Consider the following 23,859-nt stretch of genomic DNA (forward strand, 5'->3'; position numbering starts at 1 on the left):
GTCAGGTTAGCATGTGGCCCTTTTTCGTCCACACTACTGTGTGATAGGGAGGAAACTATCAAGGCCAGTTTGATCAAAGTTCTCTCTGTGTCCCATGGTTAAAAGTGGCCCTGAAAACATTTGTTTACCAAACATATGCTTTGTCATATCCACGTGAATTGCCTTACTGCCTCTTGAAACCCCAAATTATAGAACCCACTTTTCCTTAGTTCAAGGTGACATATAAGTCTTGGGTCTCATCCTATATAATAAAAGGCTAATATGCAAATTGTCCCCTTGACCAGGGGACAGGGCCAGCCGTCCAACCACCCGCGGCCCCTCCCCCTGGCCAGCCTGGCCTGATCGGCCTGATCAGGGCAGGCCGGCCGGACCCCACCTATGTACAAATTCGTGCACAGGGCCTCTAGTATTCTTGTGGAAAGCCCATATATATGTATTAAATTTGATCATTTTCTCCTGATAATTCATTTCATGTCAATTTGACTATTAAAGCAGCCAAAAGAACTTAGAAAAATAGGAGAAAAAGTCTTTTTTCAACTAGAACTATGTCCTAGGATCCTGCCAAGCCCTTCCTGAGTTACAGAAGTCTGATTTACATATGTCTTAGTTATCCTGAGGGGCCAGAACACTGACGTAGTTGTTAATAGGAAATATGTCAAGAGGAAAGAAAACAGAAATAAGGGCTTAAACAAACTTTAAATTGCTTCCTTGTTTTTGATTTTTTTAAAAGACTTCCCATTTCTAAACATAATTGATATGACTAGAGCCCTGCTGCTCTCTTTGATTAAATGAGAAAAGATTAATTGCTTCTCTTTGCACCTCACTAGAAACTTCCTATAATATCCTGTTTTCTGTTAACTACTTAGTAATTCAATTAAAAGTCAATAGAATTATAACTAGGTGGAAGAAGTCCCATGAGGTTTTGAAACTGGACAACCAATGGGTTCAAGCTGCCTGCCACTACTTGAGCCAATTCAGCAGAGACTGGGTTGAATCATATGAGCATTTATTCTAATAATCCTGGCAGTATGGGAGAGCAGCAGGTCATCCATAAAAATCTGCTCTGCAGTCCCCCATAAACCAGCTGCTTATATAAGATTGGAAAAGATGCCCTGACCAGTTTGGCTCAGTGGATAGAGCATCAGCCTGCGGACTCAAAGGTCCCGGGTTCGATTCCGGTCAGGGGCATGTGCCTTGGTTGCAGGCACATCCCCAGTGGGGGGTGTGCGGGAGGCAGCTGATCGATGTTTCTCTCTCATCGATGTTTCTGGCTCTCTGTCCCTCTCCCTTCCTCTCTGTAAAAAATCAAGAAAATATATTTGAAAAAAAAAAAAGATTGGAAAAGATTACATGGGGAAGTAGGGATTACAGGCATGGGAAGTAGGCAATGGGGCCTGGGGTAGGACTCCATTGTTTGGACAACAATCTTTCCATGATAATAGGTAGCTCTTGAATGAGAATGGCCCACATTCCAAGGTTGACTCCCAGGTCCTGGGGGTGCACAACTCCCAGCCAGGTTAGAATGCCCTTTCTGTAACCAGCACAAGGCAATTATGGTTAACAGAACATGATTAATATTTCCTATAACCAGAGAACATATTTGGCAATGATATATCTGATAAAGGGTTAATATCCAAAATATATAAGGAAGGAAGACAAACAATCCAATCAAAAAACGGGCAAAGGACCTAAATAGACACTTCTCCAAAGTGGACATACAGATGGCCAAGAGACATGAAAAAATGCTCAAAGTCACTGATCATCAGAGAGATGCAAATTAAAACGACAATGAGGTATCACCTCACACCTGTCAGAATGGCTACCATCAACAAATCAAAAAATGACAAGTGCTGGTGAGGATGTGGAGAATTGGGAACCCTAGTACACTGCTGGTGAGAATGCAGACTGGTGCAACCATTATAAAAAACTATATGGAGTTTCCTCAGAAAATTAAATATGGAACTGCCATTTGACTCAGTAATCCCAATTCTAGGAGTATATCCAAGAAACCCAAAACACCAATCAGAAAGAATGTATGCACCCCTATGTTCATAGCAGCACAATTTAAAATAGCTAAGATCTGGAAATAGCCCAAGTGCTCACCAGTAGATAAGAGGATAAAAAATTGCATGGTACATTTATACCATGGAATACTATGCAGCAGTAAAAAAGAAGAATCTCTTACCCTTTGAGACAGCATGGAGGGACCTGGAGAGTATCATGCTAAGTGAAATGTCAGAGAAAAACACAAGTATCACATAATCTGAGGGCAGCGCCGGCTCGAAGGGCATCTGCGGAGTGAGCGGGGTCCCTCAGGCAGGTGGGGTCCCTTGGCCTGGCATGCAGGGATCGGGCCAAAACTGGTAATCCGACATCCCCCAAGGGATCCCAGAGTGCGAGAGGGCACTCTGCAAAGTTGCTGTCGCTTGGCAGCTCCTGCTTTGAGCATCTGCCTTCTGGCTGATGGTGAGGACATTGTGTTCACGGCCCCCTGGTGCTGGTTGGTTCTGGGACAGCAGTTCTCCTCACCCTGGGGAGATGGGGGAGAGGAGAGAGAGCGCAAATATCGCCGATGTTTCCATTTAAGCAGCGTTTTTCTGCTGATGTTATGGTTTTCCTCCTAAAGCTAGTCTTTTGGAGCCAGCCCAGGCCTGCCTGCTCCACTGGACATGGGAGGACACCCCCTGGTGGTCAGTGTGCATCATACTTACCGGCCAGTCAGCTGGTTGGCCAGTTGGTTAGGCTTTTATATATATAGATATATATACACTGACTGGCCAGATTATTATGCGTTCAGAGATCATAATAATATGGCCACTCACTGTGTGTGTGGGTGTGTGTGTGTGTGTGTGTGTGTGTGGGTGTGTGTGTGTATATATATATATATATATATATATATATATATATGTATATATATATATATTAGAGGCCTGGAGCATGAATTCATGCATGGGTGGGGTCCGGCTAGCCTGGCCAGGGGAAGGGGACATGGGCGGTTGGCCGACCTGCCTGCTGGTCGAACTCCTGGTCGAGGGGACAATTTGCATCTTAGCCTTTTATTATATAGGATATACACTGAGTAGCCAGATTATTATGCGTTCAGAGTCATAATAATCTGGCCACTCAGTGTATATATAATTTAAAAAAAACTTTTTAATTGATTTCAGAGAGGGAGGGAGAAGGAGAGAGATATAGAAACATCAATGATGAGAGAGAATCATTGATTGGCTGCCTCCTGCATGCCCCTCACTGGGGATGGAGCCCAAAACCTGGGCATGTGCCCTGACTGGGAATCAAATTGTGACCTCCTGGTTCATAGGTAGACGCTCAACCACTGAGCCACGCAGTTTGGGATGGGAGGAAAGTATTAATGTTTTTTTAGCCCCCATAGTTTGGCGAGCCAGCCAGGAGAATTACTGGCTGGGACACTGCTACCTCCCTGGACTGCTGCAGTAGAGATTATGGACAGCCGGGATAAGTGGTAAGTGTCAGCCTCTATGATCTCTTGTCTGCTAGGTCTGGTGGAAATTGGAAGTGGTGGGGCTCTTTCTTTCTTCCAAATATAGATTGGCAGGAAAAAAATATTTGTGAAGCTAGTTTCTTGGGCCTAGCAACTCTTGGGTTTTTATTTTTATTGACCCTTCTCCCCCAGAGATGATTATTTTATTCTTTTATGTCTATGTCTTTTATGTGGTTTTGCATTAAAAAGAAAATACCATACACACAGAACACAGGCATAGATTCCCACTAAGCCTGTTGTTAGAGCCAGCGTCACAGGATGGGGAGGGGAGTTAAATGATTCTCTTTAGACCAAAGTCTGTCCAGACAAACGTTGCCATGAGTCTTTATATATAAACTGAATGAGGTTTTTTCCTTCTGTCTTGTTCTATGTCCTAAAAGCTTGGCTTGTGACCAATGGAAATATTTTCTCTGTCTCCACCATCTGGAAGGTGCATTTACCAGGTACACCTGGTGGCCAGTCTAATATAGTGGGGTTCCAAGTGTCTCTGTCCAGCTGGGCTAGCTGTCAGGGGAGCTTGTCATCTGAACTTTTGTTGTTAGTGCCGGAAACATCCCATTCCAGTAGCACCTGCCTGGTGCCACAAACTAGCAGGCTTGTGGATGGAGGCATCTCACATTTTGTGGGAGGCCAGAGACACCATCTGCACGCCACTATTCTGACTGCCTGTGTAATGAAGGACTGTGCATTCTCTGTTTTGGATCAATGAGGGCTGCTAAAATATTTACAACTAGCCTGGCTGGCATGGCTAAGTGGTTGATTATTGACCTATGAATAGGCACATGCCTGGGTTGCAGGCTGGATCCCCAGTGTGGGGCTGTGCAGGAGGCAGCCGATCAATGATTCTCCCTCCTCATTCATGTTTCTATCTCTCTCTCCCTCTCCCTTCCTCTCTGAAATCAATAAAAATATATTTAAAAACAAACAAAAAAACAACAACTAATCTTTTGAACCCTTCGTGGAAGCCTTTTTGCTTCCTGGGTTAAGCTATAAAAGGCTTACTGGTTGAAATCCTGAAACTGGACACTAAATGGGTCCAAGACCACCTGCCCCTATGTGACCCAAATTAAGCAGAGACAAGGTTGAATCACATGTGAGCCTTTACTCCAATAATGCCAGCAGTATGGAGAGAGCAGCAGGTCATCCTGTAAATTCGACTCTACCATCCCCTACTAGCCAGATGATTATACAGGGATAAGGAAGACGGTCTACGTGCAAGGGTGAAGGGGGCAGGATAAGGACTTCAGGGTTCGTGGTTCATGTGACTCTTTCCAGGATCTTGAAGTCCGATAACAAGATAGTTAATTTTCTATGAGGTTAAAAACAGCTCAGCCTGTTCCTGGGACGGGAGAATGGTCAGCATTCCTGAGGCAAACCCCCAGAGGGGGTCAGGGTCCAAGCACAGGAATGAAGTCAAGGTGTGTCCTGTCCTTGGTCTGCTCTCAAAATGTATTTTCTTCTCTGAGTAATGGACCCAGTCGTGCTCCAAGGCATCTTATCTTTTTACAGCCCCGTTTTTCTTCTTGCAGCGCATCCTCCAGTTTCCCAGGGTCTGTAACAAAATCCCTTATCTATAGTTAGTAAGGTGAATACTCATTAAACGATATACTCATTAAACAAATGTCCTAGTCCTATTCCACGCCCTTCCTCTGTCAATCCTACTGTCACTGGCCAGATGGGGGGATACTTACAATGGAAAAAAACTTCTAAATTTAAAAATTTTAGAAAACTTACATTGGAATAATAACTAGTCATTAAGTCACCTTTAATAAGATGGAAGACAGAAATTAAAACAGAAACCAAAGTCCACTCAGACCCCTTCCGACTTACCTTCAGATATTTGCAGATATTGTAAAAAAAAAAAAATTAGGGCACTGGAAGAACAATCGCCTGGCAATGAAGAAGGAAAAGGAGCTCGGCGTGTCTCAGTGGTTGAGCGTCGACCAGGAGGTCACCGTTCCATTCTTGGTCAGGGCACATGCCTGGGTTGCAGGCTCAGTCCCCAGTCTGGGGCATGCAGGAGGTAGCCAAAAAATGATTCTCTATCATCATTGATGTTTCTATCTCTCTCTCCCTTCCTCTCTGAAATCAATATTGATTTCAGAGAGGAAGGGAGAGAGAGATAAATCAATATATATATATATGTATGTATATATATATATACATATATATACATACATATATATATATATATATATATATATATTTAAATAGGAAAAAAACAAATACACAGAATATAGCTAGTCTTAAGACTTTTGAGTTTGCCATTTAGCTTTCTGGGTTTTACAGATGCTAATTGGGTTAATTAACAAGAGAACTTTTTTAAAAGGGAAAATGAAGAGATTTCCCAAAAAGGTGGAAAATTTTTAAAGGTTATTGAGATAAAATAGTATAATAACTGGTATACTTGAACAGGTTTTAAAGGATTTAACAACTGATCAGGAAGGTGATTGTTCTAAGTCTGAAAGGAATATTTTGAAAGTCTCCATGGGTCTTCCTGCTGAGTAATGAGAAATGTAAATAAGGCTGAGGTAACGGAAGGAAAAAAGCGCACTTCACAAACATAAGCAGCTCAAGTCGCCCATGCTTGATAACCTCCCTTCCCACTTCTCCAGCCTCCTTATAAATTGTAAAAGGCAAATGTGTCATCTTTAAAGTTATTAGTAATTCTGTTTATGTGTATGATCTGTTTGTGATATCTGTGTTTGAACGTGGTGTGTTTTCTGCCTCTGGATGGTATAACTAGGTTGTAATATTTTGTTGGCATAAAAGAATTAAATACTTATGTAAATTAAGAAAAGAGCCCTATGGTTTGGCTCAGTGGACTGAAGGGTCCTGGGTTCGATTCCAGTTGGGGGCATGTACCTTGGTTGTGGGCACATCCCAGTTGGGGGTGTGCAGGAGGCAGCTGACCAATGTTTCTCTCTCATCGATGTTTCTAACTCTCTATCCCTCTCCCTTCCTCTCTGTAAAAAAATCAATAAAATGTATTAAAAAAGAAAAGAAACTATCCCAAATGTTTTTCAGAACCATATGATCTGGGGAAATATTTGACATTAAACTTGGTTTAGGTCTGGTTTGATTAATTAAACATGTCTTTTAGAGTTACTAATATCGAATATGGTATTTTGTTTTACCTGGCTTTAAAAAATAAGTTCCTGTTATCTCTGTTACATAATTTGTCAAGAAAATGGCTTATATAATTATATTCTATGTCATATATACCTAAATAGTTTTCTAAAGTCTGTTGGTAACTTAAAATTTTACAATTTTACTAAGTTAAGTTAAATGATAAAAATGGTATCTAGATATTTTGAAATAACATGAAATACTGAAATATTGATTGCTAGATAAGTCTTAAGTTTATTTACTTTTGGCTTATTATAGAGGAAGATGAATTTGGATCTGTTCATGAAAATGTCTTGTACTTTATTAAACAGTTGTAAATAGATTTGCCAATAAAAGAGCCTATTTATTATGCAAGTTATAAAATGTTTTCATAAATTTACCAACCTAAATAATGCTAATTACTTACTTTTTAGTTGTCATTAAAAATTGAGGTTTCTAAGGGTTAAGAATTCTAATTAAGTTGGAAAGAAACTGTATGTTTTTGGTAATAGAAGGTATAAGATATGGAGATATATTTAAAGGAAATTAAAGGAAAATAGTTTTGTCTTGGTTATTTCTAAATAAGAAGAGGTAAAGTAAAAGGGACTAAGAAAGTTGTAAAATGCTTGTGAAGAGAAATCTTAAGTAAAGTTTATATGGTTAAGCTGCATAATACTGGAATAAGTTTAAGTAGATAAATTTAAATATCAAAAGCTAATAATTAAAATTGTTTTTAAAATTTCTTTTTAAAAAATATTTTTATTGATTTCAGAGAGGAAGGGAGAGGGAGAGAGAGATAGAAACATCAATGATGAGAGAGAATCATTGATCAGCAGCCCTCTGCATGCCTCCCACACACTCGGGCATGTGCCCTGACCAGGAATTGAACCATGACCTCCTGGTTCATAGGTTGATGCTCAACCACTGAGCCATGCCAGCGGGGCAAAATTTGGTTCTTTTTCACTCTGTTAAATGAACAAGGGTTTTCCTGTATTTGTTGTTTTTATTGTCCTATTTCTGATATTAGGAAAAATGTTCTACCTAGAAAAAAAGATTCTATGTTTTATTAAAATAGTTATATTGTGTTAATCAGTTCTTGATTACTTAAGAAAACCATCTTTTCAATCCTAAGATCTAAAGTTTTGATAGCCTATATTTATGTTTGCCACCTTTTATTGCCACTTTGGGTACATTAATAATTTAATATTGTTTCATAATGACATTAGTTTTTTAGTCAAGTATGTTTGACAAACTTCCTGGGGTTTAAATTTAAAAAATACTTTCTCTTAATCTAGAAATGGCTTTGGGTTATTCCAATGAACCTTTAGAATGCCTCAATTTGTTCTCTCTCTCTTTATAAAAGAGAAATTTAAAACTAATTAGGCCTATTTGATATGCTTCAATTACATAGGAAATAGAAATCTTGGAGCCATGGAGTGAGAGGATAGGTGATGGCAGTGATTCATTTCCCCCAACACGATTTTATTCAGCTTTACCCCACACAAAGATATACCTCAACACCAGGAAGACAAGCAATCCAATTAAAAAAATGGGCAAAGGACCTGAATAGACACTTCTCTAAAGTGGACATACAGATGGCCAACAGACACATGAAAAAATGCTCAAAGTCACTAATCATCAGAGAGATGTAAATTAAAACGACAATGAGGTATCACCTCACACCTGCCAGAATGGCTACCATCAATAAATTAACAAATAATAAGTGCTGGCAAGGTTGTGGGAAAAAGGGAACCCTAGTACACTGTTAGTGGCAATGCAGACTGTTGCAGCCACTGTGGAAAATAGTATGGAAGTTCCTCAAAAATATTAAAAATGGATTTGCTGTTTGACCCAGCGATCCCACTCCTGGGAATATATCCTAACAATCCTGAAACACCAATGAGAAAGAATATATGCATCCCTATGCTCACAGCAGCATTATTTACAATAGCTAAGATCTGGAAAGAGCCCTAGTGCCCATCAGTGGATGAAGGGATAAAAAGCTGTGGTACATTTACACAATGGAATACTATGCAGCTAAAAAAAAAAAAAAGAAGGATCTCTTGCCCTTTGAGACAGCATGGATGGACCTGGAATTATTATGCTAAGTGAAATGAGCCAGTTAGAAAAAGACAAATATGAATATCACATGATCTCACTTATAAGTGGAACCTAAAGAACAAAATAAACTGATGAACAAAATAGGTCCAGAGGTATGAATGCATGGAACAGAAAAACAGACCTCATTGGGGTGGGAGGTCTGGGGACAGGGAAAAGGAAGAAGTTAACCAAGAACATATCCAGAGAGGATGGACAAGGGTTACCAGCAGTCATTCCACCAGCAACAGAAGCCAAGGACTACCCTATCCCCTCCCTTCTACCCAGCACTCCCTTCTTGAGTGCTTACTTTCACTTTAATAAATTCACTGTGCTTCACTGAATCTTTCTGGCTCAACCTTGAATTCTTTCTTGTGCAGTGACAAGACCTGGACCCCATTATTGGGTTGAGGCCTCCCTTGGATGCCCTGTAGCATCACCTTACTTACATGGTTCACGGTAGTCTTTCCAGGTATGGAACAAAGGTTGCTTTCCTGGGGGGGGGGGGGCAAAAAAGAAGCTCAAGACAATTTAATGGACCTCAAACTTGAGGAATTCACCCAAATCTATGGGTATTGCAGGAAGAGTCTGATGGTTTCTTAGCCTGAGAGTCTAATTAAAGTTCAATTTGGGGATTCCTTACAAAATTCCAGCAAAGCAAATCTAAAAGATCCCATATGATCAAGTACTATTCTTGTTGTATTTATGGAAATAATTTAGCAAAATTTATTGAAATCAGACTTATGTAGTAAATAGTCTAAATTTGACTATCTTTGAGAAAAATGGGGGTGATTTTAGAGGGAGAAATTGTATTTCCATAGAATCTATAATACATAGTTGTGGATATTAGATTCTAATTCTGTTAATTGTCTTTAAACTTATTTTTCTCCTATAAACTGGACTGGATCCTGAATTTTTCTAGTTTTTTAAAATATTTGGCTATAAGCAAGCCTTTGAGACTAATGTCTCATTTTTCTCCCATCCTTTGACTTGGAACTATTGAGAACTAAAACTTCTTTTTTTTGAGCCTTATGATTGCAAATTGCAGCGAAAAGACGTGACATAACCTTGAGAAATTGTTACAACAGCTTAAGCAATTTCAGTGATTGATGCTGTATAAACTATGAAGAATTTACCTGAGCACCTGATGACATCACCAGAGACATTCAAACTGCAGACCAGGAGGACCTATCAGATAGTCACTGCCTGTTTTCATTCCAGGAAAGAGAACTTTGAACCTTACATCTAGAAATCTTCTTGCCTGACAGCCTTACAGACTCAGAAACTGGTTTGTCATTTGCTCTCGTTAAATTTTTTCTTGTCTTCATAGACATACTTTGTATTAAATTCCTGATTGCTTACTTACACAATAGAGGTCCCACTTTGGGATCCCATCAGCATCACTGCCACCTGAAATAAAACTCAACAATTTAACTGAACTGACTTATCCTCAGGACTGAATGATTGAATTAGTGAAACATGAAGCAATCTACCAACTTAGCTTCAAAAGCGGGACTGAACAGACGAAAATTCAGCCACCCTAGAGCTGCTTTTTGGGATATTGATTTTAAACTGTTTATTAAGAAACAAAAGACTCAAAAAGAACCTTTTACCCTCCTCCAACTCCTGCCCTAGTGATAAGACAGGGAAACCCACTTCAGGAAGGAGATCTTAGGATATGGCCTTAGCCTAATTTGAATTAAGTATGGTAAACAAGAGGGCTTCAGGCAGGGGCCTGATATATATATATATATACCCGTGTCCCATTGTTTCTGAGTTGCTTAGCAAGGATTCACCTGCCATGTTAGTTATCTGCACTGGTAGCTCTAACTCATGATGAATAAGTAATGCAGAAATAGTTTTATATATATATGTACACACATACACACACACACACACACACACACACACACACACTGAGCCATGCTGGCCAAACCAAGCAACAGTATTTTACTAGTATACATAGTTAATTTTCCTAAGAAAGAAGAGATATGGTATAAAAAATTGACTTGGAGCTAAATTTCCAGATCATTTCAATGCAGTGGAAGGTAAAGGAGGGGAAGACATAACATGAAGTAAAAATTCAGAGGAAAGATAATAATACCAGTTAATACTTTGTTGAAAAGTATAAATATATATATATTACCCCTGGCTGGTGTTGCATATATATACTTTTAATATGTTTTTTATTGGTCACAGAGGAAGGGAGAGGGAGAGAGAGACAGAAACATCAATGAGGAGAGAGAATCATTGATCCGGCTGCCTCCTGCATGCCCACCACTGGGGATCGAGCCCGCAACCCAGGCATGTACCCTGATCAGGAATAGAACCCTGACCTCCTGGTTCATGGGTCGATGCTCAACCACTGAGCAACACCAGCCAGGGGTAATATATATATATATTTATACTTTTCAACAAAGTATTAACTGGTATTATATCTTTCCTCTGAATTTTTACTTCATGTTATGTCTTCCCCTCCTTTACCTTCCACTGCATTGAAATGATCTGGAAATTTAGCTCCAAGTCAATTTTTTATACCATATCTCTTCTTTCTTAGGAAAATTAACTATGTATACTAGTAAAATACTGTTGCTTGGTTTGGCCAGCATGGCTCAGTGGTTGAGCATCGACCTATGAACGAGGAGGTCAGGGTTCGAGTCCTGGTCAGGGCACATGCCCGGGTTGCAGCTCGATCCCCAGTGGGGGGCAAGCAGGAGGCAGCCGATCTATGATTCTTTCTCATCATTAATGTTTCTATTCTCTCTCCCTCTCCCTTCCTCTCTGAAATTAATAAAATCTACTTTTTGGAAATTAAAGGGAAATAAAATAGAGCTAGTTGTAGTGAACAAAGCAAGAGGTGTTCAAATTCATCTTATCAGGTCTATGACTGTAGACCTCCTCATTGTAACCCTTATTTCCCACCTTGTTTCCTTATCTGAATAGTTATCACCCTTGATTTTTCCACCTCGGGTCCCATTTTCACCTTGAATTCTTTTTTTTTTTTTTTAATATATTTTATTGATTTTTTACAGAGAGGAAGGGAGAGGGATAGACAGCTAGAAACATCGATGATAGAGAAACATTGATCAGCTGCCTCCTGCACACCCCCCACTGGGGATGTGCCCGCAACCAAGGCACATGCCCTTGACCGGAATCGAACCCGGGACCCTTCAGTCCGCAGACCGACGCTCCATCCACTGAGTCTTTCTTAAGAAAGACTCACCTTGAATTCTTACCAAGCATCCTATTTCAGAGATATTTTTCTGCTTCTGAATTCCTATCATATTTACCATTCATTTTCATACTCTTGTTACATTTTAAGTATATAAACTAAAATGGAACTTATTTGCGAGCAGTGACTGCCTTCTAGCTCTCTCTGCACTCTTCAGAGGCTTAGTGTGGTGTTTTATATCGAACATGAGAGTGTGGTCAGCGAACATGAGACTAAAACTGTCATTTGATCAGCACACATGAATTCTTCCCCTACAACTCTTTGGTTCTTTTTAGCTTAGTAACTGTCAGGGACAACTGAATATGAATCTTAGGACTGTTATTGGACTACCAAGCAACCAGGAGGGTTCTCAAGGACACACACTCTGAAGATATACCCTTTTGATATGGTAATGAATGAAACTATGGAGATAGCCCTAAACAGTACATTTCCATATAAACTAAAACCATATGTCAATATTAGAACTACTGTATAATTAACCATGGCTTTATGTCTCAGGAGGAGCTATTATCACACTCTCTATAATCAAACATTTTATTTTAGTCACATCAAGCAAACACCTCTAACTTTTTAAAAATGAAGTAATGAGGACATATAGAGGAGTACCAAGGACAATATTACAACCAACCATGTACATATATGGCAGATTTAATAAATATTAACATTCAGCCATTTTTCCTAATAAATAAAACATTATAGAGGTGGAAGCTAAGAGAATAGTAATAAAAGACTATTTAAAAGCTATTTTTAGAAGTTAATAACAGAAGATAATAAATAACTGGATTAGGTTTAAAAAAGGGGGATAAATCCAAGATTTTCTATACACAGGCCTATGTGACTTCTTGCATAGTACAATCAACAAAGGCAAGTAAGTTGTGAGGAGTGTGAGAAATAATCTCTCTGATTTATAATAAGGAATATATATTTGGTCTTCATCCCAACACACCAACAGCTATTGCTCCACTTTTCATAAGTATACAAGAAAACATTAAATAAAAAAATAAAAGAAATTCATTGAAACAGTCATTTGATCTAATGAATCACAAAGAGATATATGCATGGGCATTCTTCACCTGCATATGGTGAATTTTTGTCTTTGGGCATAGTCTTTTTAAAATGTGTTCACACCCTAGCTGGTTTGGCTCAGTGGGTAGAGCATCAGCCTGTAGACTGAAGGGTCCCAGGTTCGATTCCGGCCAAGGGCACATGCCCGGGTTATGAGCATGATCCCCAGTAAGGGGCGTGCAGGAGGCAGATGATCAGTGATTCTCTCTCATCGTTGACATTTCTATCTCTTGCTCCCTCTCCCTTCCTCTCTGAAATCAATAAAGAAATATATTTTTAAAAAATGTATTCACTTTTGAAGTAGACACCAATGCTTCTTCAACTTCCTGTGTCTTTCCGATTTTCCATAGTCAGTGCTGTGCCTGTGGTCCCATGGGGGATTACACAGTGGCAAACATGTTACACGAGTTAACTTCTATCATCAATGTTATTAAGAAATGGAAACAGTAATTTTCACTAAACATGTAATTTATGAGTGGAACTGTGTTTCCCTCCAAAATTCATATATGTTTAAGTGCTGGCCCCCAGTACCTCAGAATGTGACATTATTTGGGAACTAGCTTTCCCGTTGCAGGAAAAATCCTGCAATAGGATTTCCTGCTGCACTCTACCCCGCCTCCGTTCCTCCCTTGCCGCCCGCCTCGCCTTCTCCTCCAGCCCGCCCGCGTTTCCCTTCGGCCCCGGCCCCGCCTCCGCTCCGCCCTTGCCGCCGGCCCTGCCTTCTCCTCCAGCCCGCCTTCGTTTCCCTTCGCCCCCCGCCCCGCCTCTGCTCCGCCCTTGCCGCCGGCCCCGCCTTCTCCTCCAGCCCGCCTTCGTTTCCCTTCGCCCCCCGCCCCGCCTCCGCTCCGCCCTTGCCGCCGGCCCCGCCTTCTCCTCCAGCCCGCCTTCGTTTCCCTTCGCCCACGGCCCTGACTTCGCTCCTCCCTTCTCCTCCCCCCGCCCCCCTGGCTTGCTTGCTTCTTCGAAGCTTTACTCCCCTTTGCAGCTCTTGGCTTCTTTTGACACTGTCTTGATATGCAAATTAGCCGCCATCTTTGTTGGGGTAATTTGCATACTCATCCTGATTGGTTGGTGGGTGTGGCTTGGCTGGTGGGCGTGGCTTAGGTGTAGCGAAGGTGCGGTCAATTTGCATATTTGTCTATTATTAGATTAGATAGGGTTGTTGAAGATTTACCTGGTCATACTGGAGTAGGGTGGGCCTCTAATCCATTGTGACTGGTGTCCTTATGAAAAAGGCATGTTTCGATACAGACATGTACACTGAGAGAACACCATGTGAAGGTGAAAATGAAGATTGAGGTGATCCTTCTACAAGCCACGGAATGCCAAAGATTGCCAGCAAACCACCAGAAAATGGACAAAAAGCGTGGAGAGTTAGAGTCTATCAGATGATATAAGAAGAAAGTAGGGGAATTTAGGATATTGGTGCAAAAGTGACTGAATTAATGCACTCCTGCAGTATAACCTGGATAGAAATAGAAGTGAAGGTGGGAAGGGGCTGACAGACACCTAGGCCAGGAGGTCAAGGGTTATTGAATCTTGATGATCTCAAGGAACTGATAATAGGAGTGACAGAGGGAAGAGCTGGAAGGAAGGTTAAAGTCCGAGAGTGGTATGTTTGCATTTTAGATTTTAGAGTAAAAGAGTTCCAGGTAATAACAGGATGTGTGTGGCTAATCCAGGGGTTAAAGTCTTTGATGAGAAAGAGGAAATGACCAAGTTGTCAATAAGTGACAACACCAACAAAGGTTACAACCTGATACAACTGATGACATGAACCATAAAGGAACAGAGAGAATAAAAATGTAATAATCTGAAAATGGTTCAGGCAAAGGTAAGATCCATCAGTTGCTCTAACACATGCCTGATATTCCCTGGTTATCTTTCTTTCAAAAAATGAGCTCCCAGCTTTTTACTCCTATATACCAAGAAATTAAGTCCTTCAAGATCCTTTTGTTTGCTCCTAGAAAACTGGTCTGGCCGGGAAACAATAGTGAAAAAACTTAAAGGTGAGGGAGCAGAAAAACTGGGGTAACAATTTTTGCTTCATTATATTCATACTAGAGGCCTGGTGCATAAAATCCGTGCATGCGGGGGGTGGGGAGGATTCCTCAGCCTAGCCTGCACCCTCTCATAATCCGGGACCCCTCGGGAGATGTCCGACTGCTGGTTTAGGCCCAATCCCACAGGGATCCCCAATCCAGGACCACTGGCTCCTAACCACTCACCTGCCTGCCTGATCACCCCTAACCACTCTGCTTGCCTGCCTGATCACCCCTAACTGCTCACCTGCCTGCCTGATTGCCCCTAACCGCCTCTGCCTTGGCCCCTGCCGCAGCAGCTTCATCTGGAAGGATGTCCAGAAGGTTGTTCGACTGTCTGGTCTAATTAGCATATTATGCTTTTATTATTATAGATATTTCAATTGCCTACTGAAATCTCAAGCTGGATGTATCTATCACAGGCTTCTTAGTGCAATATGTCCAAAACAGAACTTAATATTCTCCTTGACACACTCTACCATCTCCCCTATCTAAACTTTTGCCTCCCCTTGAGTATACTCTCTTTGAAAAAGATATCAACATAGCTCCATTCATAGTTTTCCTTAATCCATCCAACTGCCTTTATATCCAGTGCTACTCCTCTGCTTCAGGCTGTCATCCTCTTTCACCTAGATTATTATAACACCCTTTCAATGATCTCCCTAATAACCCTGTCTTTATTTAAAAGTTTCATAAGTTGTTCATCATGAATTTTTGCACTAATTTTTATTTTTAAAAATAGCACATTAATATATCACTTATTTTATTTATTGAGTCTTTTGGTGCCTTCTCAAATTGTGCATACAAACCATGTGCTTCATTCACTTCAACCTTGTCCCAGCCCCATTTACTACCTCTAGTTTTCTCACAATTTTTTTTTTTTCAATTCGCAAGGACAGTCAACTAAAATACGCATATAATCATGCCACATTTCTGCTTAATTCTTCCATGGATTCCTCTCAGGTTAATTCAACAAGACCTCAAAGAGGCTTATTATTTTAGTCTCTCTTCTGAATTTCTCCCTCCTTTACTCATCATCACCCTGGCTAACATTATGTGTGAGCACAGAATGAACACATTGTTCTTAGAACTTTACATGTCTTCCATTGTCCTACCTAATGAGATGGAGCAAACGCTATTATATTGTTATTTATATATTATTTTATAGCCATGACACAGAGCTATGAAGTTCGATAACTCCCCCTCCTTTAGGTCTCTTTTAGGCTTCTCCACATGTTTACACTGCCTGGAAATCTCCAGTCTCCTCCTGGGGTTACTTCCTTCGGTAGGCTGAATAACAGTTTCCCAAAGACATCCACATTATAATCCCTGGAACCTGTTATCTTACCTAGAGATTTTGCAGATGTGGTTCGGTTTAGATTTTCGAGGTGAATTATCCTGGATGAATTTGTCCTGAGTTATCGGGGTGGGTCCAAAGTAATCACAGCAGGAGGCAGAAGGATTAAGAGTGAGAGAGATGTGACATGGAAGTAGAGGTCAAAGTGATGCCATTGCTGGAAGGGAGCCATAAACCAAGGAATGCAGATTGCCTAGGGCAAGGAACAGATTCTCCCTAGAGCATCAGAAGGAGTAAGCCCTGCTGACACCTTGATCTTGGGCCTCTAGTGGCAGGAACTGCAAGATAACAAATTTCCGTTGTTATTGTTTTTACCTGAATATCAGAAGTCTGGCAAGGGGTAGCTAGGTTCTCTGCTTATGGTAGGTGTACAACATAATGATTTGACATTTGATATATTGTGAAATGATCACCACTGTAAGTCTAGTTAATATCCATCAAGATACATAATTACAATTCTTTTTCTGGTGATGAGGATGTTTAAGATTTACTCTCTTATCAACTTTCAGATATACAATACAGTATTATTAGCTGTAGTCACCAGGCTGTACAAATGTGTCCCGTTTTAAGCCAGTAAGTTTGTGGCAATTTGTTGCAGCAGCAATAGGAAACACTTCCTCAAGGAAGCCTTTTTTGGTCCCCCCACAACTGAATTAGCCATTCCTCCCCAATGTTCCCCCAACTCACTGTCTTGCCTCTCTCATAGCACTTGCCTTTCTGCATGGCTTTTCCTGGTTAGAAGCCCATCTCTGTCTCTAGACTGTAAGTTCCTCTGACAGGGATCATGCTGTTCCTTGGTATCCCAGAGCCTAACTTAAAGATGCACAGCTGCAGCTCAAATGATATTTGTTGAGTGTAGGAATGAATGTGACTTCCCAATCAAAGAGGGCTGAGATTTTATGTTTATACTAAAATCACATGCAGTGGCTATTAAGTTTAAAATGCAGCTGAATTTGTCTTTCTGGCAAAAAAAAATAAATTAATTCAAAAGGCTTTTTATTTTATTTTATAGAGTGGGCTTTTTCCTAAATGCCCTAGGAACACAACACAGATAGAGGGAATGGTTACCTTGACCACAATGAGAAACCTGCTTTCTTCAGAGAAACAAATGAAGTAGCAAAGCAAAAGAGAGTGAAACATTAAGACAATTTGAGATTTAACAGGGGCTTCTAAGTTTTTTACACATAAGATACATACTTAGACATGATATACTAGTATATACTGGCTACCAGATGTTCTGATTCATGACAATGGTGAATTGAATGTGGCTGTGCTGGGCTTGCTACTATTAAATATGACTCCAAGGTGAGTCAGGGAAACATGATACTTTATTTATTCCTATTTCCCTGTTGCAAATCTTTGTTATGCTCTAGTTTCATAATGTAACTGTAGTATGTGGATTCTCAGATGGAAAAGCCATGTCAGAATTGCCAGGGGTCATTACAAAGTCTCTCCTATCCTGTGCTTCACCAGCTCTTCAGAAGTCTGGCAAGGGGTAGCTGGGTTCTCTGCTCACGGCACCACAAGGCCAAAATCAAAGTGTCAGCTGGACTAAGTTGTGTTTTTTTAAAAAATATATTTTTATTGATTTCAGAGAGGAAGGGAGAGGGAGAGAGAGATAGAAACATCAATGATGAGAGAGAATCATTGACCGGCTGCCTCCTGCACACCCCACACTGGGGATCGATCCCGCAACCTGGGCATGTGACCTGACCAGGAATCGAACCACGACCTCCTGGTTCATAGGTCAACGCGCAACCACTGAACCACACTGGCCAGGCGCTCTTGATTTTCTTCCCCCTCAACTTCCCATAATCTAAATCTTGCTCATTCAAAAACATCCAATTCAAATTCTACTTTCTATATGAAGCTTCTTCCACAGTTATTGCTAGATTTTTAAAAACGTTTATTATTTTGTTGTCCAAATCATTCCATTAACGTCCACTATTTAGTCATATACAATAGTTACATTTTTTCATGTGTAAATGTATTATCCACGCACCTAACTGGCAACATTGTGGAGATCAAGGTCCCTAGCTGTACAGAGCGAGAGCACAGCAGAATTTTTGGACACCCTTGACAATCCAATATGGAGTCATTATCAACTAAGACAGTTTTGTCAAGTGCTATGTTAAGACTGAGGTAATGGGGTATAACAGGAACACCCTTACGAGGGACCTGAAACACTACAAACCACAAGTCTGGACCCTTGGATAAAAACTCCATCTGGACACCAGTATGCATGGGACCTTAACCCCTTGTGGGCTCTGAACACCCAGTGCTGGAGCTTAGCTGTACCCCGGGGTCAGTCTGAGAGCCCTGCCAGACTTCCACTCCACCAGATGTGTGCTGCCTCTGCAGCTGCCTGGCTTGAGACTGATGTCCGCCTCTTCACCTGTGGATGCTGCCAGTGACTGGGACTCCATGCTGGATGCTCACTTCAATTGCATAAGCTCCCCCTGTGTAACCTGCCTGTGACTCTATTGGCTTGTTGGGGAGGTCTCCCCAAATAAACCTGGCATTGTGGAAAGACACTAACTTGTGTGAGTGACTCCTTTCCAGGATGCTCCCTTGCTCACGACACTATCTTATGCCTATGTAAACATAAACTGTTGTCAGTAAATATTAATTGATGTTGAAGGAGGCAGTAAGATTTGGGTAGGTGGAGAGAGGAGGCATTCTAGAGGAACAAGTGCAACAAGTGAGAAAATGTATGGTTTGTTTTGCCTTGTGGAAAATATGATCACTGAAAAAGAATTTTAATATTTCTTCGTTATTTGCAAGAACTGCGTCGCAGGAAGGAAATAGGAGGTGTGTTCACTAATGTAGGCAAATTACCACCACACCCCAGTTCCTTAACATATAAAATTACAGGATCCAGTTTATATACCTAGGTTCTTACCCCCCCTCCCCAGTTGCCTTATGTTCAGCTGCGGAGGAAATGCATCATAATAGGGAGCAGGGTGGGGGAAGGGAGAGCCCTGTGGTCAAAAGTTTCTAAGAGCTCTTTGAAAGGGGTACTGTGAGCATATATTTGAAAAAGTCACACAGTTCGTCAAGTGAAGCGCTGAGGAACTACCACTTATAAGCGATCTTAACTTTCTCCAACAACTGGCATAGTGCTGTCTTCATTCAACAAATTCATTTGTTCAACAAAGATTCTGAGTGCCCACTCTGAGATGGGCATTTTTCTAGGGGAAGTTGTATACACAAAAGTTGAAAAAAAGTAGGAAAAATATATACCACAAGAATACTGACCGAAAGAAAGCTGGCCTAGCTCTAACTGGTTTGGCTCAGTGGATAGAGCATTGGCCTATGGCCTGAAGGGTCCTAGGTTCGATTCCAGTCAAGGGCACATGCCCGTGTTTCAGGCTCAGTCCCCAGTGGGGGGCATGCAGGAGGCAGCCTATCAATGATTCACTCACCATTGATGTTTCTATCCCTCAATTCATCTCTGAAATCAATAAAAATATATTTTAAAAAAAGAAAAAAAAAAGAAAGTTGGTCTAGCTATATTGATATAAGTGAAATACACTTTAAGGCAAAAATATTTCTAGTAGGTCACTTCATAATGTTGAAAATGTTCAATTCATCAGGAAGATGTCACAATTTTATTTCTGTATACTCTGAATAACAAAAAAATTGATAGAACTATAATGAAAAATAAATCCACAATCATAGTAGATTATGGAAAAGTTAAATTTTTTACCATCCCTTTTCTCCCTTCCTTTTTTCAGATATCTCCTTAGAGAGTTATTTTCAAGTTATTTCATTTAAAATAGTTTATCATTCTTTATAGTATATATACGTATATGTCCAATGTTATATTATTCATTTTTTTATTAATTTCTCCCCTACTAAAAGTATTCCATGAGGACATTTCATTCACCATGAAATCTCTGGTTCCCTGAACAGTTTATGAATAAATGAATAATTAATAATTAACAACTGTTAGATACTTCTGTGTATAGTAGTCCTCCCTTATCTGTGGGGGATATGTTCCAAGACCCCCAGTAGATGCTAGAAACCATGGGTAGTAACAATCCCATACATACTGTTTTCTCCTATTCATACATACCTATGATAAAGTTTAATTTATGAATTAGGCATAGTAAGACGTTAACAACAGTAACTCATTAAACAATTATACTCTAATAAGTGTTATGCAGATGTGGTTTTTCTCTCTCAAAATCTTGTTGAACTGTACTCACCCTTCTTGTGATGATGTGAGGTGACACAGTGCCTATGTGATGGCATAAAGTAAGGTGAATGCAGTAGGCATTATGACATAGCATTAGGCGACTATAAAAGTTACTTGAATACAAGCACTGCAATACGTGACAGTCAATCTGATAACCAAAACCGCTGCAAAGTGACTAACAGTCAGGTAAAGGATGGCTCACGTCCCTGGATGACGTGGGACAGTGTGAGATTTTATCATGCTTATAATCAAAACTTACCAATTTTTTATTTCTGGAATTTATTATTTAACATTTTTGGATTATGGTTAACTGTGAGTAACTAAAAGCACAAAAAGTGAAACTATAGATAAGAAACTTTAAATCTATTATCTTAATTCTCCCAACACTCCTTTATTTATTGTAAGGGGTAAGTCATTAACTCAGGGATATTGCGTCCTTGTGAGTCCTTGGCATTCCACTGGACATCGGAATCCACTGTAGTATTGTGGACGAAAGGGGCCACATGCTAACCTGACAAGCTCAGGGAAGGCCTGCATGTTGGTCTTGCAAACTCAGAGACCTAAAGTAACCACAAAGGATGGTCTGAAATGAAACTTTAACTAAAAGCAGTTATGGTGGGTAGTCACCTCCTAGGCCGGTATCCTCACTGACAAGGTCAACCTTTACCTTAACTGAGCCTATTGGTCTTTTAGCATCTATGATAACATACCCTTTGAAATGTCTAGGTAACTTGTAACTTCCCTTTTTCTGGACCCCTTGGAGCACAAGCTAATGTGCTGGGCGCCAGGACAGATACCACAGATTCCTTCATTATCATGTTAATTTTCCTGCACCCACCTAAGTATGTGCCTACCATTTTACTTTTTATCCAATCCCAGAGGTTTCACCGTTTTGCTTTCTGCCGCCTCTCTAGTCTATCACCAATGGATTTCATGTAACCCACCTACGTCCCTTTCCTTTCATTGCAATGTATAAATACAGATGTAACCTGCCATTCTCCATTCTCCGGAGCATTATCTCAATTCATTGAGGTTCTGCTTCCTGGCATGTGTCGACAGTTTGGCTCAAATAAACTCAAAAATTCTTTACAGGTTTTAATGTTTTTTTACGTTAACAGAATCTTCTTATATAGGGATATGATGTTTTATTCATTCAGTAAAGATATCCTGAAATGCCTACGGGGCATTATGTGTTAAAGATGCAACGGTGAGGCAGTAATGAAGTGGTTGATTTCATGTGATTTTATATATAATTAGGGCAGAAGACATTTAATAATTCTTGCATAATTAATTATTTAGTTACAATTATTTTAGTATCAGAAGGAATAACTTAAGTTACTTACGATACTACATAACGGGAGAAACTGACCGAGTCTGGGGATTCAGAGACGGTTAATTGGAGTAAGTGACATTTGGGTTGAAATTCATTCTTACTCCTCTTTCAGATTTCAAACCAAATGTTATGAGCACCCAGGCACAAGGTGAGTAAGATGCATCATGGTAAAAGATTAAAGAAAACTTTTATTAATGTATGTATCTCTGAAATGTAAAGAGATAAAATATATATAATACTATGCCTAAGAAATGTAATTATAAATGTTATCAAATATCCAGTTAAAATTAAAATTTTCCTAATTGTTTCAGAATTGTTCTTACAAACGATTTGTTAACATAAGGATCTACTGAGGATTCATGCACTACATTTGGTTGAATTTTATTTTAAATCTTTTAAAATATATATTTCACCACCTCTTTTTTTCCTGCTTGAATTTATTTCTTCAAAACAAAACAAACAAACAAAAGAAACTGGGTAATTTGTTCTGTAGAATTGCCCTTATTTAGGATTTTCCTGGTTTCATCCCCATGGTGTTATTTAACATGTTCCTCTGTCTCCTATATTTTTCTGTAAAACTGGTAATTAGGTATACATATTTGTTCAGATTCAGGTTCAATTTGGGGAGAGCAGGAAGATTTCATTGTTGTTGTGTATGTCTTAAAAAATCAAATCAGGAGACATATAAGCCTATTTGTCTTTCCTTTTGTGATGTCAGCAGCTATTGAACACCAGGGTTTCACTAGGGATAGTAATATTTTAATTTTACCATTTCTTCTTCATTTATTAACTGGAATATTTCTCTATGGAGAAACTTTCTCTGTTCTTTTATTCCCTCAGATTACCCTGAAGTGCAGTTCTTCCAGAGAAGGCAAGATAAATGCTTCATGCATTTTCTTCATTTAGTTTCTGTTTTCAGAATAATGTATTGGTATCCTAGCATTCTCCATAGGGATCAAAGAAATGTTTTTTGGTTTGTTTTCTGATGTTGTTAATATCATATGGACTCTAGATTTTTACAAATTTGATGTATTCCAGTAAAATATATGTATACATATTTGATGTTTCCAATAATATATATTGTGTAAAATTAAAAATTTAAATACATATATAATTCTGAATATACAACACCAATATTATTACTAACAATATGATTATAGAAAACATTAGAGGCCCAGTACATGAAAATTCATGCATTGGAGGGGGAGTCCCTCAGCCCGGCCTGCCCCCTCACAGTCCAGGAGCCCTCAGGGACAGGAGGTGACCCAGCGATCAGGGGAAGGCGACGTCCCATCACACCTCTGCTGCTGTCATTGCTGGCAGTGCAAGCCTCAGCTGGCCCTCGTTACCTGAGCCTCGGGTGGCCCTGGGTGTCTGGGCAGCCACCATCCGAGGCTAGCCTGTGCCTTGGGCCGGCCCTGGGCGGCTGGGGGGCTGCGGGGACTTGGGGACTCTGGAGGCAGGAGCACGGAGCAGCCGGGCTGGTCTGGGGGTGAGCCTGGCCTTGCTGTACACCTGCCGCCCCCGTGGGGCTAAGAGGACTGGGCACTGCCATCTTGTGGCTGTGGGCACCGCCATCTTTGAGGGTTTGGTAGTCAATTAGCATATTCCCTCCTTATTGGCTGTGGGTGCTGCCATCTTTGCGATGGCATGAGGGTCAATTAGCATATTCCCTCTTTATTAGATAGGATAATATTTATTTGTAATTATTTTTGTTCTTAGGATAATACCCAGTCAGGACATATAGATGTGATATTGTGATTTATAATAATAAATATATATTTGGTCCTCATCCCTGTTACTGGCACAGAGCTCCTAAAAGTCTTGGAATTTTTCAAGTGATAAGAGGACTAAAAATATCTTTTGTGATAATATTTGGACTTTGACCCTGGTTCCTGAAACTG

General features: G+C 40.2%; 1 protein-coding gene across 1 annotated transcript in view; it reads left to right on the top strand.

Moving 5' to 3' along the window:
• The first annotated feature begins 20,770 nt into the window (after positions 1-20,770).
• Positions 20,771-23,859, top strand: part of C2CD5 (C2 calcium dependent domain containing 5) — a 116,953-nt gene continuing 113,864 nt past the window's right edge. Inside the window, exon 1 of the mRNA XM_028144024.2 lies at positions 20,771-20,808. The gene's annotated coding sequence lies outside the window, so the exon portion shown is untranslated. The remainder of the gene's footprint in view (positions 20,809-23,859) is intronic.

The sequence above is a fragment of the Eptesicus fuscus genome, chromosome 7 (assembly GCF_027574615.1).
Source record: "Eptesicus fuscus isolate TK198812 chromosome 7, DD_ASM_mEF_20220401, whole genome shotgun sequence".
Classification (NCBI taxonomy): Eukaryota; Metazoa; Chordata; class Mammalia; order Chiroptera; family Vespertilionidae; genus Eptesicus; species Eptesicus fuscus.